Raw genomic sequence first — 16,624 nt, forward strand, 5'->3', positions numbered from 1 at the left:
ATTGGTGCTAGATAAAAAAGTCATTTTGCTTATTGATTTATGCACATTTTCTATTTGACATGCTCCAGTTTCTGCTGGATTTGTCATGTCAGTGTTTACAAGAAGCAGTTCCCAAAAGATCCACCAGAGGTGATCAAATATCAGAGGCACCGGCAGCAACGTTTCCCCACTTCTCTCCTCCCACTGCTTCCACTACCATAGGCTGATTCACAGGCGAAGTAAAACCCTCGCTGATTGGCTGACGCCCCGGCACGGCCATCTTGTTTGTTGAACGCTCTAACTTCACGTTCTGCGTTCAGTACGCTCATGTTACAGATTACGAGTAACATTTTAAGGACACGATATGGATCTTTGCTAAAACTCAACTTGCGGACCCGAACGGGCGTCCCACTTAGTCCAAACACATGGATTCAACTTCGACCAATCACAGAGGACGTAACACTTACGCAAATGTGCGTTTATCATCATCCTACGTCAGCAGCGCTGGAACCGCTGAGGTCGCCCAGCCGCGATATTAACAACGCCAAAAACTTCGCTAGTTTATCTCTCCGTAAATGATCACGCTGTCACCGCGGGATTTAGCTTCGTTTGGGTAAGTTCGTTTATTTGTTTCCTCTCCTAGGCTAACGATAATGTAGATGGTTACAGAGTGCGACAGTGCTGAAACTCAGGTGGCTGTCAGACCTCATGTGCGAGAGAGAGAGACAGAGAGAGAGAGAGAGAGAGACTGAAGGGAATCCCAGTCTGGGTGAAACAAACACGCAGCACCTGAGCTCGGGTAGACGGTCACGATATGAGCTCCGCGTGAGAGGCACGACATGGACAGCACTGTGTTTCCAGCAAACGGTGGTTCTGAACTAACAGCGAGCGAGCGAGCGCACCTCAGAAAGTAGACCAGAGTGCCGTCTCCGGACGAACGTAACAGGAAAATAACAGTTTGTATTTCAAGGATTATCATGTTCCTTCGCTGTCGTGGCCAAATATGAAGAGGACACGCATTTAAAGTTGGAAATGCTGTGCTTGCAAGGCTGAAGCGCAGGTGCCAGGTGATGTTCCGGAAGGTACGGTGGTTTCATCTGTACTGGAGTGTAGTTTTTGGCTGTGAAGACTGGTAGGATTACACTCTTGACCACTGGAAGATGGTATGAAGTAATATTAAGTCATAAACATGCTGAGGTTTCTGACCTTCTGAAGTACTGTGGTATTACCATGATATATGGGTGATATATTCTTCAGTTAGACACTTTTGACTGCTTTGAGAGCTTGTAAAGTGACCTTTTCAAATAATGACATGTCACTGACTCAGATCAGGATGGAAAAATTGTACATTAAAAAAAAAAAAAACATTGCTTTCAGCCTGATGGTAATAACACAATGTTTTTTAATTTTATGAAAAAATACACTTAACATACACTTTAATTAATTAAAAAGTTTTGTAGGAAAACGTGCAAAGTAGCTTTTTTTTTTTAAAGAGAGGTTGAAGGGTCTGGATAGGCAACAGGTCCAAAATGGGGGGAAAAAGGTAATTAAAGTTTATTATAAAATATTATGTTTAAAACCTACTGCGTCCTTTAAAATTATACAACAACAAAAATCATTGGGTTGTTTTTTTTTCAGAATAACCCCAGGTGACAGAAAACCTCTCCTAACTGTGGAATAAGCCCGTATGTATTTGTGTTGAAGGTTACCATTTTCATGTACATTTACAGAAAACCTGCTAGTACCATTGTACTTTATTGTTTGTGAGACCTCCAGAGCTCAGTTAGATGTTCTTCTGTTCAACAGTGTGTTTGTTTCTGCCATGTGTAGGTAAACCTACACATGGCAAACCTACTTATCTAAATGCAACTCACCTTAGTTACATAGACTGCAGCGATCATGTGCTCTAATGCTCTGCTTTCCTGGGGAACCCAACTGGTTTTCTTCAGAAACACATGGCTTCTATGTTTCACTGGACCACTAGTTTATAATCTGCAGATATTCATTGTTAGTTTCAGCTCTGTATACAGAACTGTGTGCAGGTCTGTATGACATAAGACTGTGTGCATATTAGTTCTGCCCGTAGTTTCAAACTACAGGTTGAGTATGTAAAGTCTGGCCAGGGAAGATGCTGGGACTCCAGAAAGTGTTGCTTGCATTTAGCTTTCAAAATGTGCGGAGGCCTTGAGTTGGTCATTTGATGCGCATGAAAATCAAGGCATCTGCACATCTCGTCAGTAAAGCAGGTTCCGTGATTAGTAGTAAGTCTCCATCACCTGCTTTCAGATGGAGTGGCATTTAATACACAGAGCCGTAGTTCACTGACAAGCTAGGCAATATCGCGTTCATAATCGCAGATGAAATCGCATTAGATTATGAACGCGATATTGCCTAGCTTGTGAGTGAACTACGGCTCTGTGTAGTAAATGGCGCTCCATCTGAAAGCAGGTGATGGAGATTTACTACTAATCATGGAACCGGCTTTACTGACGAGATGCGCTTGACAATTGCATGCGATTAATTGCACAGCCCTACTTGAGTGCATTGAAACGGGCTGTCCCCACAGACCGTGTACAACAACTTTTTTTTACATGTCTACTTTTGACTTGACACGGCAAGTCAAATGCAGTGCCTGTGATGTCTGTCTATTGCTGTTTACATAAAAAATTATTCAAAAAACAGATGGACACAAGAAAGCATCCTGTGTGAATGCCCCTTAAGTCACTTTGGATAAAAGTGTCTATAAGTGCATTGCTCGCATAAATACATTCGACACTGAAATAAATGTATGTATGTATGTATGTCATATGTATGTATGTATGTATGTATGTGGAGTGTTTTTTTGTAATTTATGTATGTATGTATGTATGTATGTATGTATGTATGTATGTATGTATGTATGTATGTATGTATGTGGAGTGTTTTTTTGTAATTTAGGGTGAGGCGTGATGTGCAGTAAACCAGAATCAACTGCTGTGACCAGGAAGTGTTGGAATTTAGAGATGCACTTCTGCTCCAAAAACAATAAACACCCCGATGCCCGTCTCTATCTGAAGTGCTGTTGAACTTGCATCAGGAAGCAAAATGTCGCTCAGTGATGAGTCAATGGAAGCTCCAGCAGGGACAGTATAATTTGAGCCCACATACATTTTCCTCTGCTTGAAAAATCATCTATGAGCATCATGAGTCATGATGAGATAGAAAATAATTGAAGTACTTTTCCATTAGTTCAAGCGAAAGTCTTGTTCAGCCAGCTTTACATTAATTCATTTATACATCATCTAAGAACTGTAACTGGTATATTGTCAGTGGCTGGTACAGAATGTGTTTATTTAATGTATTTTCAGACTATTTTTATTATCGTGGTATGCCCTGTGTCTTTTTGTGCACCAGCAAGCAGTTGTTTCTTTCGGCTTCTTTTTGTAAGGAGTGGTTTTCGTCATTCCTCAATGGAAGCAGGTGCATTATTTGTCCACTGCTATGTAAGATCTTATGTATGGTAGGGTTGGGTACCGAAACCCGGTGCCATGTAACCGGTATGTACTAGAACCGAATCAGAACGCAGATTTCGGTGCCTCATTTCGGTACCACTTAAATGCCTGAGCGATCGATTGAAATATTTGTCCTGGTTCTCCGAAATTGACGTAAGGAGCATGGGCGACGCAAGGCCATTTTTAGAGCTCTATAAACTGTACACAAATTCGTGATCGCCTCGGAGTCAGTCCCCTTTAAATTTCATATAAAACGGGGGCAGACTTCGTCTTCTCCCCGTCTTTCAGCGTGCTCTTCAATCCGCAGACCGCGGCGGCGCAGCACGAGTTTACTCCAACAGAAACAGAGGACACAAGGTGTGTGTTTATCGATAGATTGTTATAATATCTGTATCTGTGCAGCTCTTTCTCATAAATACAGTTTACAAAAGATCACGAGGGAACAATCGGTTTCCCGTAAAGTTTTCGCTGCGTTCACCCCTCATCACACCACAGCTGTTGCCTCCAGTGAAAATCTAGCCCTCAACACATATGAACGCTTACTTTATAAAACAATCATGTTGCTATTTTCATTTGAAAATGTTATATTTAAAATAAAACATATTACAGTGCATGTTGCGTACCGTACAGTCATTCACAGAACTGATTAAAGATGGTGACAGACAGCACTCATTCAATTCACTCATTTTAACTAAATATCAGAGTGACTGACAGAGATACAGTAGAAACATTATGTGTGGTTTTGTATTAAATGACCCTGAGCGTGAAATACATTTATTAGCCTTAGAGTAAGGGAAACACAACTCGGGAAATGAGAACATCCGTGGAGCATGTGAATGCTATGTATATTTATTTTAAATATTTTTAATGTTAAAGAAAAAATGTAATGTTATTTTTTTTTAAAGTATCGGTTCAGGTACCGTTTAGGCACCGGTACCGTTTTAAAAGTATCGATTTGGCACCGGTATCGTAAAAAACCCAATCGATACCCAACCCTAATGTATGGTCCACCTTTATGTTTAGAAGTATGCTAAGAATAGATAAAGGTTTGTTGAACAAGACCTCGCTCATCTTGAATTGCATCTACAAGACCTGAATAGCTATGAACAGTAATTACCAGTATAAATTAGTTTTGCATGCAGATTAAGGTTAGTCCTTTATAAAAGTTATTCTAGGACTAGACTTGTTCTTATGATGAAAGATATAAGTGAAGTCTTATTGTTGGGGGATGGGTTGTTTCTTTGACTTTTTTCACTAGGGATGCACAGTAAACATGTCAGTTATCAGGCGACATTTAAAAAAATGTGTTAGCCAATATTGGGTATTTAATGGACTCTTTTCACAGACTGTGATGGCGCGATTCATATATGATCATAACATTTAAAAAAAAAAAATTGTTTTTTTAAGGATTTAATGTGTATATTTTTGCACTATAGTTTGTTATATTACGGTGCCATTAAACAAAAAAAGCTATTAGAAACACCTACGAGGTTGTTTCTAAAAACGGCTAAGAGAGTGGCTGCAAATAAATCTTAGTATATATTTATTTTCCTCCGTAGGAAAAGTTGTGTAAATGCTTTCGTGGATTGTTTTTTTTTTGTTTTTTTGCTATTAGAGCAAATGTGAACGCAAAAATTGCTGTAGTCCCCCGTTCACCACTATAGAAGTAAAAAAAAAAAAAAATCACTAATTTAGGCTACGTCCACACGAAGCCAGAGCTTTCCCTATCCGATCTTATTTTTTTCCCCCCTCATCTCAAGAAATATCTGCTTCCACACGAAACCACAAAACCGACACAAAACGATGTAGTATACATGCCAGACCAGTATGTGGCGCTGTAATTGTGCCACAGAGATACTCTAAAAACGGAGAAGACTTGGACTATGCGCATAAACCTTGCGCGTGGTACACAAACGAACATGGAACAATACATTTATTAATCTGTGTTAATGTTAGTTAATAAAAAGACAATCGTTCAGTGTTTGTTCATGTTTTGTTGCTGTTACGTGACGTAGCGGTGTCTGACAAGAGACGAGACGTGGGCTGATGACGTCATCGTTTCAGAAAATATACGGATTCGCTGTCCACACGAAAACGCAAGGGCAGCGTTTTCAGATTTATCCACTCTGGGACCCGGTTTCCAAAAATATTGGTCCTTGTGGACGAAACGCCTATACGATACAAAATTGATGCGTATACAGTAGGGATGTCAATTTTCGATCATTTCCATGATCGATCGTCGTTTAAACTAACGATCAATTAATCGATTAATCGTTAACCTTAATGCTGCAAAATGCGTCTATGCAGCCCGGCTTGACAGAATGTGCAAAAGTTACTCAAAAAAAACCCCCCGCTTTCTCACCCGATTTAAAGGGGATTTAGTCTGAATAAAATGCTAGTAGCAGGATTGTAAAATTAATAGATGTGATTATGATCATTTGAGAAAATGAAGAGAACTACTTTTACTTTGTTGACTGTTTCCTATCCCGTCACGGAGACCGCTGAACGTGCCTCTTTAAAAGGTTTCGTGGTGCTCGTTGTATTTTAAAACACAATTGCAATGTTTTCAACTGACATTATGGCATTTAAAATAAAATTATCCCAAATGTAACTGTGGCGCGTGTGGCTGTGCTGTGCAGTCAGTGAACCGCTTCCATCGGCGCTGCTGCAGCAAAACACACTGTTGCTCACATGAAACATTATCATGTGAGTATTATGACCAGTACTTAATTTGATCCTGCTGGATCCTGTTCCGGAAAATGTCAGATTTTGAATTTTTGCGTTGCGGTAGGCCTATTTGTTTTTAAAAATCCGGCATTTACAGTGCATTAGATCGTGACAGTGCATGCGTGCGTGTATGAGGACGGAGCAAGTTTGACTAGATGTATTTGGAGCTTATTGCTCACGTGTCATTCGGCACAAATCCAAATGTTTCCATATTCGTAATGTATTTGAATGTTAAACTATTATTTATAATGTAAACTAGGCTTGTACTTTACATGCATTCGCATATAGACGGAAAAGATCATCCTCTTCACATGAGCAAAAACGTCCTTGGTATAGCAGAGTGGACCGGTATACTACGGTCTATTTAAACTGACCAGTGTAACCTTTTATATGTTTGGTTGACTATTTTATTTTGATAATGAACAGACTGCGATGTAAGTTTGAATTGCTAGAATATGTGGGATGTGTGCGATCTGGTGCGTTGTCATCCTTTTCTTTCAGTGAACTTGTTTATGGAGCACCGCACCACACTTCTGGTTTAAATCTGTTAGCTTAATTATTTAAGCCAGATATATTTAGCTTGTTTATTATTTTTTTTATGAAAACAAATTGTTATTTTTATTTAGGCCTATTGCTTACATGGGCTATACATTTTCCTTAAAGCATCCCATTCTGTCTTGAAAACCGTATAGCCAGTGTCGGTCACAGCGCCTTTTTTGCAGCGCTGTTTTGAATACAGCAATTATTTACAAATTATAAGCTCTGATTATGACAAGTGTGGTATAAAAGCTTTGTTTATTAGAGGAATAATTGGTTAGCTGGAAAATGTTACATCGCGACCATGCTTTTGGATGCCGTTCGAGCACCTATAGCCTACATTCACGCGGCTTTGTTCTGGTTTGCTGGTTGGTCACAAATTTCCACAAATTCAATAATATTTAGGCATCGTTTCTTTTCCTAAATCCTCACCGTCTAACCCTCTAATTTCGCAGGTTTATTTTATTGTCATTCACTTTTTATCACTGTTTTCGCATCTAAGGGAAATGAAAGATTTCATGGCCATGAATTAATGGCAATTCATTCATTTGTTCCCTCATTTTAGTTAAATCATGGGTTATTTAAGGAACAAAATTAATGAAACATGGACAGTGACCACAAATTAATAAGTCGTAGGAACGAATTAACAAGTTGTAGGAATGAATAGCCTATCTGTCCTGTGTCCCGCAGCCCTGCAAAGCGCAGAGCCCGATATGAAAGAATTATCTGGGGAAATGACTTAGTTACTACATTTCTATTGCTTTCCATGTTGAAGAACTTTGTGTTGTTTCTATTTTAATGTACTTTTAAAGTTTAAATCACATTAAAAGCTTAATTTGTACATTATGAATGAATGATGATAGCCCAAAATTAAAAAATTAATCGACCATTGATAGCTTTAATCGATTGCATCTCTTATCGACAATTAATCGATCATCAATTAATCGTTGACATCCCTAGTATACAGCTAAACGCGTCTCCGTGTGGACGGGGCCCTCAGTAACACTGGTAAATGTTATCTTTTGCAAATTTCATTATGAAAATCCATTTTACATGTTATGATGCTTAAAATTACTTGTAGCATTTAAAACAATTTTAGCTTTTAGTGTTTAGTAGGGTTGGGTATCGTTTGAATTTTATCGATTCCGATTCTGCTTATCGATTCCGATTCTTATCGATTCCTAGTTTCGATTCCAATAAGATAAAAAATCCAATATAAAAAAAATTAAGTCAAACATTTAGATCAGCAAAAACAACTAGATTAATATACATTTCAAATATTAAAGTGTTAAAGACAAGTAAACGGTCAGTAATAAGATAGGAACAAACAAATCAATTAGCAATATCATAAATAAATACAACTGAACAAAATTTCAGGTGCAGAAACTGTAATTAAAAGTTTAAAAACACTGCTAAACACTTCTTTTCATAAATAAAATATAGATTAATCAGTTAAAGTTATTAAATATATTCAGTCAAGATCAGTGAATGATTTTCTCTTGTTCTTTGATTAACATTAATGACAGGCAGCGCGTTTATTAGGCTGCTGTCTCTTTAACACCGAACACACGCAGATCTAAAAATACTGTACATGTGTGTTTTCTTTCTCATCGGTTTACGTTCACGTAAGACAAAAACGGCTGTGTTTATGATGATATACTGACATAGTTTTCTGCATATTGGTCGACAAATATGAAAGAAGTCAGTTTCAGCCCGGAACAACCTTTTCTACACCTCTGTGCTCGCGCTTGCGCTTCGGGCGCAAGTTCTTTCCTTTCCTGCACTTAAATTGTTTTTAATCACATTAAAATGCGAACACAGGGATCGTTAAGCAGAATCGAAATGCACGCATCTTATCGAATACCCGGTTCTTGGAAATTTGGAACCGGTTCTAAAATGGAACTGGTTTTCGATACCCAACCCTAGTGTTATTTTTAATTCATTTAAACAAAGTTAATATGGGAATTTATCATTTGTAAGCCATAGGGGAAAAAAATAGCAGCTTAATCAATCATCAGTCAACAATTTTAATGAACAGACATGTACTGTTCTTAAAGAGATCAATCCCTCCTCATGGCACAAGACGTTAAAGCTTGCACAAAAAGACAAGAAAGCCATATTTTCCTTCTGTTGTTCCACTTTTGATGTGGAAGTCGTTGAAACTTCACTCGCCACCTGTTGTGTTGATTAAAGCATGGCTGTGCTGTGAGAAAATGAATCACTAAAAAATAGGTTACTTAATAGGGGTGGTCCAGGATCAGCTTCACTCGTCCAGAAAAAACCCTAACCATAGTCAAATACAGCTCCGAAACTGGTCTCTGGCAACCTCTACCTGCTCTTTAGATGAGTCACATTCTAGCGTATATGACTTAGCTTCTGTCACAGGGCAGTTTCACAACGGAAATGCGTTGACTTGTGCAGTCCAAGACCAGAAGCACTGACACCCAACTATGCCTCATCTTGTTGAAGTCATGAGCTCTCACTGGCATGAGAAAAGCCAGTGGATTAGTTTTGTGAAACGCATTGAATCACATCATTGACTCATATTAGTGACTCGTTCATTAACCAGGCATGTAAGGCATGTTGCAGAAATGCAGATCGAATTGGATATTGTAGGTTACTCTTTGAAAGAGACTTGTGTAAGATAGAATTTGTGAAGAGTGTGTGTTGGGGGAGGGGTCGCAGTGTTTTTCAGTAGTAGGAAGTTGCACGTGTTTTTGCTTGTATAGATAGTGCACGGCTAATGGCCTGAGACGGCAGGGCTCTTATCAGCGTGTCTTTCAGCTGTGGACTGATGCAGTTTCTGGAAGACACCTCTGGCCTCTCTTCTCAAGAGAAATGTTTCTGGGCTGATGCTTATCCTTGGAAGCCCGTTGATATAAATCAGTCCTCACAGCCAAAAAGGCTGATCAAAACTGGTAGGCAATCTTGGCTTGGAAGGTTGGCAATGAGAGTTTACATAAATCTGTTTTGGGTCTGTTGTGTCTGTCCCAAAATGTTTCATGAGAGCCACCGGTAATCCATTGCTACAGCAGTAGGGCTGCCTTATTATTATTATTATTATTATTTATTTTTTTTTTATTATTTTTTTTTAAATCATGATTTATTTTTCATTGATATTGTAATCACAAATATGAATCCCGATCAATAGAATTTATATTAAAATATCAGTTTTATGTCATTGCATGCAGTTTTCTTAATGTAGTGTACACACCGAAAATTAAATGAGAACTCTATTTTTTGCAATTTTATACAATATACCATTCAAAGGTTTGTGCTTTTTAAAAAAAATTTGATCAAAAAAATTTGACAGTAATTTTATTTTTATTGTAATAATAATTTCTATGTTAATATATATATATAAAAAATGTAATTTATTGCTGATGGCATTGCTGAATTTTCAACAGCCATTATGCCGGTCTTCAGAGTCACACGATAATTCAGAAATCAGTTTGATATTCTGGTTCGATCAATGTTGAAAACCGCTTTAATATTTTTGAAGAAACCTTTGTACATTATTTCAAGGTTCTTTGAGTAGAAAGTTCAAAAGAAAAGCTTTTATTTGAAATGGAAGTCATTTGGAACATAATAAATATATTTTACTGTCACCTGTAATGTGTTCTTGTTGAATAAAAACATTCATTTTCTTTAAAAATATATTTTTTAAAAACATGACCCAATCAATAAATCAAGTCAGTGACTAATTAGCTAACTTCACAAACAAAATGGTATGATTTTGAATAAATATACAGGAGGCAAGCAATGTGGCAATACTAGAAATCCCATTATAATAATGGCTGACACTCACTGCACGTTTACACAGTCTCATTGTTTGAGCCCTGCAGTTCAGTGCAAGTAAGCTTACTGTCCGCACACATTGCAAATTGGGCTTTACTCTACGTATGTTACAGAGTGGAGAATTCAAGATCATTCTAAATTACCACCGATAGGGATGGGTACCGAAACCCGGTATTTAATCGGTCCCGGGGCTAAATTATGACAGACCGGAGTATCGATAAGCTCTGACGTTAACGGTTCTGCTATCGGTACTGGAGAAATTAAGAAAACACGCATACATTTATTATTGCTATATATACATTATCTTGCAAATTCTATCTCACCAGAGTCGCCAGCAGTTTTTCAAACATTTGTCTCTGATGCATTTTTTTGCTATTCGCAATTCAGAAGCAAGATCGTGCTCACGCGGAAGAGCTTCAGCACGTGCAACATGAAAGCCCTGTTAAATTATGATAGAAGACAGAACTAAACATTCACACATCTGCTTACACTTTAGGCCTGTGGCAGTTTTATTAAGCTAATTTAATTTTTTATTAAAATTTTGGCTTCTAAGGATTATACAAAAGAAGACATGAGGTAAAGCTATTAAAAACTAGTTGCGTTTCAACTCGTGCAACTTCTTTCCCTTCACAGCGGTGCGCATTAGTTCCTCCCTAAACCCCAAACTTAACGTCAGAATCAGCTCAATCGGTGATTGTTGTAAAATGCCATCTTTACTGTTGCAAATTTGCGGGACATGTTTGATAATAAAACGTTGAAAGCACAATCCACACTAGAGACACCGTTCCTCAGGCTGAAATGTGTGCGCGCGGCGCGCTCCAAGACGGACAAACAAATTACACTTTGAGCTTTGGGCGCATGTCCAAATAATGGTAGTGTAAAAAAAACACATTTTTTACCCTGTCAAAAACGGCTCTTTTCAGAGCATACAGATTTGTAGTATTTTCCTTTAAATGTTAATGAGCTCTGCTGACCCTGCCCCTCTCTTCCGAGCCGCTCTCTGAGAGCCTGTATACTTTAGCTGCATTCATCGTGAAACTTGCTAATTAGCACATTATTAGGAAAGGCGTTTAGCAAAGATTCGTTAAAAAAACCTTACACTCATTCTTCTGTAGATGAGGCTGGATCACGAATGATTCTCGCGAACAGAGATGCATTTATGTAGATCGGGGGCGCATTCCCTTCCAAAACAAACATAATCCACTGTGTCTTCAGCGGTTCAGATGTCGGGAGTAAACGACAACTGCTATGTTCAATATTACATCCAACAACAGAAGACCTCAATCGCTTAGGAGTCATTCTTGTCTACAACTGCTCCAGCGGTGAAACAATGGCGGACTGATGACAGCTCACTCAGGTCAGGTCTAAGGTAAGATGCCAGTCCAGTCTGTGCTGAAACGCTACTGTCAATCAAACTATCATGGGAGGGGCCTGTCTGTGTGACATCATCTGAGATCGGCTCGATTTGAGAAAGGGCTAAAGATTTTAGTAGATTAACAAAAAAACACGGTGGATTTTTATCATTTTAGGGTGGTTGTGTGTACACACTGCCAACACACATTTCAGTTCAAACAACTTGTAAAAGTGCATGTAGCATTATATGACCCCTTTAATTCAGCTCTTAATTTGTCATATATATATATATATATATATGTATGTGTGTATGTAATGTATGTAATGTAATGTATGTATGTAAAAAGTACCGATAAGAATACTGTTAAAGTACCGAATCGATAAGCAGTATCAGTACACACTTAAAAAATGCTGGGTTAAAAAGGGACAAACCCAGCTATTGGGTTGTTATATTTAACCCAGCATTTTTTAGAATGTAAGAGTAGTAATAGCGTTAAAACCTTAACAATACCCATCCCTAACCACCGATCATTTTCACTTTGGTTCTAAACATATTGTAAATTGAAAACCACTGTCGAATGCAGTAAATGGAATAAACATTTCAGAATTGCTTAAAGCAGCTGAAATCATACTGTCATTTTTTCAATTAACTATGCAGCCCTATACTTAAGACTTCAAAAATCTCGAAGGAACAGTGAAACGCAGAAAGCTCGTCTCACTTATAGTCTGATATCATATCAGTTTCATCGAGATGAGTTGACATGATAGTAAGCCTTAATTACAATGTGCCTGCCCAAATGCTTCCTGGTTTGAGACAGGTGTACTACTTGCAAAACAGTACACTAAAGCCAGCCCTAGATAATGGGAGGTGCCCTGTAATTTTGAACACTGGTGACAGACACAATTATGGCTGCATATGATTCAAAATCCCCACAGAGCTGTTAGTTTGCTGTTGATATGAGATGAGGCTCATGTCGGAGTTGTTTTTTCTTCTTTGAATGCCACTGCCCAGAGGACTGAGCCTTTCTTCATGTGTTTTCTTTCTTTCTTTTTTAAAAGTTAAAATCAATATAAAACAGCTGTTACAGTCCATTTCAAATGATCTTGTAGTCTAGATGTGGAGCAACAACTTTAATTGAAGTGTTATGCTTCCTTCTCTAGCGATTGAATTGGTAGTCTATGTTGATGTGTTAGTTGAATTATTGTAGGTTTAATAGGAGTAGAAAAGGTTGAAACCACAGAGTGGTATTATAGTAATGGGCCATGTCTAGGTTTCTGTTCACTGCCATTTTGTTTATCTGTGTGTGTTGTGAGTCATCAGGTCGTGACTGACCTCCTCCACAGCCAGTGTTGGTCAGGACAGCCTGTTTCTCTCTCACCCTTTCTGTCCGGTTGTGTGTGTGTGTGTGCGTGCATGCATGCGTGAAATGGAATGAGCTGTATGTGTGTCCCACACAGCTCGAGTCGCTCCTGTCGCTGTCCTCCTGACCAGGGCTTGGCAAAGAATTATGCAGTTCCCACTGACTCTCTTTCTTATCCATAGCTGAGGGAAGTCTGAGGGGAGTGTGAAGCACCTGGTTTTTGTCTGGTGCTGAAAGCTCTTCAGCTGCTGTGCTTGTTGTAATGCCTGTTTCTGAGCTCGACTAATGGTGCCAAATGTTCCCCAGACATTCCTTCCCCTTTCACCTCTCTGAAGCCTCAGGGTGTTCTGGAAGAGTTTATTGCCAGAGTCTGACTTAAGAAGATGGGCATGTTAGAAGAGCATCAGTGCGTTATTGTAATGGAGTGATGTAACATCGGGTTTGTATTTAAAGAATGACGTCACATGCTCAGTGCTACTCCTTTTGTGCTGAGTTTTCTGCTCCTCCTTTTCACTTTGCTGCTGAGTTTATCCTGCATTCAATTATATTTTGGCAAGTTGTAATTCTCAGCTTCTTATTAGGAAAGGTTCAATAGAACACCATTTGATTGTGAACTTCCTATTTGGAAACTCTGACTTTGCTGAGATGTGGGTGAATGACGTCATATGATTGTTGTGAAACCCAAGGAGATGTACACAGTTGATGATAAACCTTCACTTTTAAAGAAATATTCAACAGTCAACATTCTTGTATAAATTATGATAAAATTTCCTTAGCAAACACTTCCATTAAACATGGAGTATGAAACAGTGCATTATGTGTGGATAATCGTGTCTGCCAAAACAAACGCTAGCATTGCCAATTTGTTTCTGCATACGTCACCTAACGAAATGGCAATCTGTTGTTTGATTCTTTGAAGATGTCAGATGTCAATCCGACTATGCTTAGTTGCTGTATTTCACTTATACACATTTAAACAAGCTTATTTTTAATTACATTGAGATGTGTTGGAAACGGGGTTATACATAGTTGAGGTAGCTAACAGGAACTAGCCTACTCAATTTTAAGAAAAAGGAAAGGCTAGTTTGAAAGTCTTGAAGTTTGAGGTTTTATAGGCCTTTTACGCAGACAGTCAGACTTATTGACAAGGGTGAAAGAACACTTAATTTCCCAGTGGGTGTGCCCAATTGAATGTAAATTCACACTTGAAATTGATTTGAAGCTATTTCTCAAATACTGAATTGTGCCAGTCTTGCTTGTAACTGAACTCCGTGTTCTATATTAAAGGGATAATTCACCCAAAAATGAAAATTCTGTCATTAATGACTCACCCTCATGTCGTTCCAAAACCGTAAGACCTTCGTTCATCTTCAGAACACAAATATTTTTGAAATCCGAGAGCTTTCGGACTTGGCCTGTCACGATAACAATTTTTGTTGTGCAATATATTGCTCCAGAAATAATTGCAATAAGCGATATTATTGTTATTTTAAATAGGGCTGCTCGATTATGGCAAAAATCATAATCACGATTATTTTGGCCAATATTGTAATCACGATTATTTAACATGATTCTGAGGGGGCCATATGACCAATACTTTGTATGAGTGATCTATTTAAAGATAGTGATACATATCAAATATATATTTCCTGTAAATAAGGTTGCTATGACATCTACATTGTGGAGACCAGCGGAGTTTCAAACAAACAAACAAAAAGTCCTCAAAATTATTAAAAATAATTATACTGTCAGTAATAAAAAAAAGCAAAGGACAAATGCAATAGAATAAAAAGATACAAATGAAACAAACTGCTTTAATGTTTTTTTTATGCAAGTCTCAAGCAGTTTACAGCCTACTACAGAATAGGCCTGGGTGATAAAACGGTATCGATATTTATCGACGGTATACCTTCTTCAATAACGATATAAAAATGTTCGATATAGACACGTGCTCTGAGTGACGCAGACAGCACACACAAACATGAACACATGCTGAATTGAGTGCTGTGACTGCCAGTGATGAAGGGATTGTGAATAAAAAAATGAATATTAGTCGAACTTAAAATAAACATTTGCATTTGAATGCAAAAATAGTACAATCAAATGTTAGGAGTGCATCAGGGAGCATCATTAGTGGAGCGCGAGATGCGGTGATGTAAGTGACGTTGTTGCATTTTAATGTTTTGTTAGTCTAGCCCACGAGACGCGCAGTTGCTGCATTATGCAATCAAAATTTTAGAGAAATATAGAAGCTCAATGCGGAGAAGATCTTGATTAGGTTAAAACTGAAACCAAGCCATTCACACAGAACACATCTTCAGCGCATTTTTTAGACGAACAAATATGACTGCTGCACTCGCGTCTCACACAAGAGATGTAGCCATGCAAAGTTAAAACAGCGAATCGCGAATTTGTGGAGGTTTATTCCTTTTCACTGCTTCTCATATGTTTTTAAATACAATCTGAGTGAATGGCACCCTCCTGTGGCCTCGGGAGACGAGTCAAAAGTTTCCTTAAGACCTATTTAATCGGCATATAAAATAGGGATGCATCGAATGTTCGGCAACCAAAAATAAGCGAAAAGATCGAATAAATTGTACCAAACAATGATGTGACGCGATCAAATAGCAACCAGCGCAGAGTGAGAGGCGCGCATTCTTTATAATGCAGCACACATGTCAGCAGTGTGGAAGCATTTAAAACCGTCCGAGAAAGACGCAAAAATCATTACAAGCACCGACAGCGAGAGACTGTTTAGTACTGCAGCACATGTCTTCGATGAAAAGAGGAAGGGGTGATTGTTGCTGGTTACTGTACGATGATTGAAATCACGAAATGGCCTTAAACAATCAGTAAATAAACTGCAGAACGTTATGTTTTCTAATACACGTACGCATTGCATGTATTCTGACAGCACTGCACAAACTCACCGCGCTATCTGCTTGTTAACCAGGGTTCAAAGCCGAGGAAAATCTGCGCTGAAACAGTGTTACTCGTCAGTTGCTCAGTCGCATTTTTATGAATTTTTACAAGGCATGTGACAATGCGATACGTACGACGTATTCGTAATGAGACTCATTTATAAATCTGCTGTCAACAAAAAGAAGCATTTTCCACCAAAATAAAAGTTGAGAAAAAGCAAGAACTCCATCAACATTCATAAATGTTAGTATTGTAATTTTACTGTTGTTCTGTAAAATAAAATAAAAAGTAAGACAATAATAATGATAATAATCATTACAACAGCTCTGTTATTAATAACATTCACACATAGTGTTCAAATTAGGACTTGTAATATTTTTTAATGTTTTAAAAGAAGTCTCTTCTCAGCCATGCTGCTTTTAATTGTACAGTAAAAAATACATGCCTGATTCAAAA

At 38.2% G+C, this 16,624-nt stretch overlaps 1 protein-coding gene across 1 annotated transcript in view; it reads left to right on the forward strand.

Annotated features, from left to right (window-relative positions):
• The first annotated feature begins 314 nt into the window (after positions 1–314).
• The window catches only part of LOC107560390 (chromodomain-helicase-DNA-binding protein 9-like), a 104,803-nt gene continuing 88,493 nt past the window's right edge, over positions 315–16,624 (forward strand). The window contains exon 1 of the mRNA XM_016244554.1: positions 315–592. The gene's annotated coding sequence lies outside the window, so the exon portion shown is untranslated. The remainder of the gene's footprint in view (positions 593–16,624) is intronic.

This window comes from Sinocyclocheilus grahami, unplaced genomic scaffold (genome assembly GCF_001515645.1).
Source record: "Sinocyclocheilus grahami isolate Dianchi unplaced genomic scaffold, SAMN03320097.WGS_v1.1 scaffold723.1, whole genome shotgun sequence".
NCBI lineage: Eukaryota > Metazoa > Chordata > Actinopteri > Cypriniformes > Cyprinidae > Sinocyclocheilus > Sinocyclocheilus grahami.